Source organism: Morone saxatilis, unplaced genomic scaffold (assembly GCF_004916995.1).
Source record: "Morone saxatilis isolate NCDOM2014 unplaced genomic scaffold, NCSU_SB_2.0 Contig21, whole genome shotgun sequence".
Lineage (NCBI taxonomy): Eukaryota > Metazoa > Chordata > Actinopteri > Moronidae > Morone > Morone saxatilis.
In genome coordinates, this window is record NW_023339774.1 from 22,762,655 (window position 1) to 22,766,079 (window position 3,425).

Below are 3,425 nucleotides of genomic sequence, written 5' to 3' on the forward strand. Positions count from 1 at the left end.
CTGGTGACCCATGTACCAAGGCTGAGTCCTTGCTGCAGCGGCCCAGGGTTCGAATCCGACCTGCGGCCTTTTGCTGTGTGTCATCCCCTCTCTCTGCCCCCCTTTCCTGTCTTTCTCCAGCTGTCCTATCAAATAAAGGCATAAAAGCTGAAAAAAATATACTTTAAAAAAAAGAAAAGGGGTTTCTTAAGTAGGGGTGTTTTATTGACTGGGGGGGGTGGAATACATTTCCAACACTCAGAAATACTCAAATAACTCATTTATAAAACATGTAATGAGATTAGCATACAGCGTCTGTATAGTGGAGACTCTGTGACCATTGAACCCATTTTCATTCAGATATCTTAAGGGTCAGAGGTCAAGATCCTTTTGCAAATGGTCATTTTCCATCACCAGAATGTGTCTTCTCCGTCCCACATACACAACACGTAGAACATCTGTGTTTTATTGTTCTAATGCAGAAATATACAGATTACAGCTGTGAGAGTGGAACAGTAGCAACCACCCCGCGCTGCTGGGATTAGCCTTTAATATGTTGTTACTGTGTTTTCTAAGTCTCACCTGTTCATAAGCCAGTGTACAGGAGACGCTGCAGTGACAGAGGGAAGGAGGTGAAACATCATTAAAGGAGATTATCTCCAAATAAATACTCGACTGAGGTTAGAACCCAGAGCTGAGGGACCTGCTGATAACAGATTATATCTCCTCCATCAGATGATCCGTGTTCAGGAGCACCAGCCGGCAGGTGAGGTCTTCCTCTGGAGGAGCACCTGCTTTAAAGCCCTGGATTCAGTTAATGATTCACATAAGTTGTCATTAAGTTGCTCAAGCAGACAGAGCAATTAACAGTGACTTTATTCCCGTACCCTATGGGCCGCTGATTATTGCACTCAGTGAGCAGCGCCGCGCCGCAGGAATGAATTACATCCTGTCAGAAACGTGGTGCATTCAGGGCCCCGGCTCACATTGTTTCCACTCAAGCATGAATGTGTGTTTAAAAGGAGGAAGCAGCGAGAGAGAGGGGGAGAGAGGGAGAGAGGAGGCTGCTGCTGTGGCCCGTTAGCGTCTCATAATGGAGGATCCCAAGGCGCTCCTTATCTCAGAGCTCCAGGCGGGTTTAGAGCGAGATAAGACCACCATTCATGTCTGTGGGAACCCCCGTGACACATGTCCTTGTGTGTAATCTCTTGTAGTACACGGTCAACTGAGAGCCCGTCAATGGGCTCTTTATACAGATCGGCTAACGCTAACACATTAGTCACGCCAGCAAACAGGAGGAGATTTAGTGGGAGTCAACAGGTAGAACCACCTGCTGCTGTAGAACAACTGATCTAAACACACATTTCATCATTTTATTTCTATTATTTGTATTCATCACATGCAGGGGCGCGTCCAGAGGGGGCCACCCCGAGTGCCCCCCCATCATCCTTCCCTCTTGCACCCCGTCTGTCTGTCAAAGGCTCTGTTTTAAAGCCAGAGTGAAGATACTGGTGTCATATCAAACTACGAGCCCAAACGCACCAGGTTCATGCGAGCATGTCCGGAACGGGGTTAAACAACGCTCTAATTTAGGCAAAATGTTGGCGATGGAAAAAAGCATCTTGACCTCTGACTTCAAGATATGTGAATAAAAATGTGTTCAATGGGTGCTTTTTTTATATAAATGTTATTTCCATGCTTTTGAATATTTCTGGGGTCCATAAACAGTGTTGGAATTATATACATTGAGAATGTATCAGTAAGTGCCCCCCCAGTCAAAAGGTCTGGACACGCCCCTGCAGATGTGCAAACAGCAAAAATAAAGCAGATTTTATTTCACTCAGTTTTTCCTCTCGTGTTCCTCCAGCAGCAGAATCTCTTTGTTTCATTTTGTTTCAATAATCAAAAACATCCGTTAGCTCCAGATTATTTTCTGTTCTCTATCGTAATAAATTCAGCTGCATTTGGAGCCACCAGGATCAGATCCTGTATTGCTTTTGGGAGTCTGGAGGTTAATGACCCGAGGAGGACATGATGGGCTTTTAAAGGACCATGTAGGATCTTTTAGCACCTGTCTGAAGACAAATAAAACCTAAAACACCTTAAGTCAAAAACTAATTTGTGAGGGTTTAATGAGCTAAAACAAGGGTTCAAATTACACAGCGACTTTTGGAGGAGCCATATTGTCCCGTACACCGTACATCATCAACTGACAGACAGACAGGTAATACTGACTGTCACATTTCAAAGCTCAATAACTACATAAAACTATTTCACAATCAACCCTTCAAATATCACACAGCACATGTTAAAATAATAAAGCTGAACATTAGTGAAGAGACTTCTGATATTTAAGGACTTAATCAACATTATCATCTGATCTTTGTGTATTTAAACTAATTCAAAGAGTTCTTAATAAAATAAGGTTTTACATCAGAAATAACAAACAGCTCTGAAATGTAATGATCAAATAAACACTGACATATTTTTATTGTTATTATTTATTTCAGGAGCCTCAATGTACATAAAATAATATAAAATATAATAAAAATATATATAAAACAAAATAGGACATTTGACAAAAAACAACGTTTTAGAGTTCATCTTAAATATCTCAAAGTCGTCCAGGGGAGTCAAACAGTTTCGAACAGTTCCTTAAATTTATCTGAAAATGTTTGTAGGATTTAGTGGCATCTAGTGGTGTAGCTGCAGATTGCAACTCCTTCACTTCAGTAGGAGAAACTCGGTTCAACAAGGCGGACTCCGCCAGAAGAGGAGCGGCTGCCTCTGTAGATAAAAACGTCTCATTCTAACAATCACGCAATGATTCTTATGGTCAGCTGATTAAACCTATAGATATTATATTAATGTAACTCACTGGAGCTTTAAATGTACAGAAATATTAAATCCAGTACTTGAACAGACGGATGTTTTCTGTTCACATCGACGGTGGATGGATAATGAAAATGATTGTTTGAGTTCTGTTGGTTTTTTGGAGCATCAGTGATGTCATGCACCTTAATCAGGTCATGTGATCCGGACTGTGATGTAACGTGGTCACACCTGTCCCTCCTCCTCTTGCAGGAGTTGCTGGGAGTAGCGGCTGGCACAGGAAGTGAGCGAGCAGATGGTGCAGCGGGTCCCTGAGGGGCCGGGGGGGCCGTGTTCACCACACCTGGAACACATGAAAGTGATGTTCCTCCACACCTGGAGTCCGCAGAGAGCTTGTTAACTCCACCTGGAGCTGCACGCTGCTGACGGCAGCGAACACCACCGCTGATGACCTCACAGTAACAGGAAACAGGAAGCACCCGAACTATAAAACAACTGCAGCTGATAGAGCCGGTTTACCTGTAAGAGCTCGGACACACACACACACACACACACACACACACACAGGGGCACACACACTCACACACTCACAAACACACACACTCTCACAAACA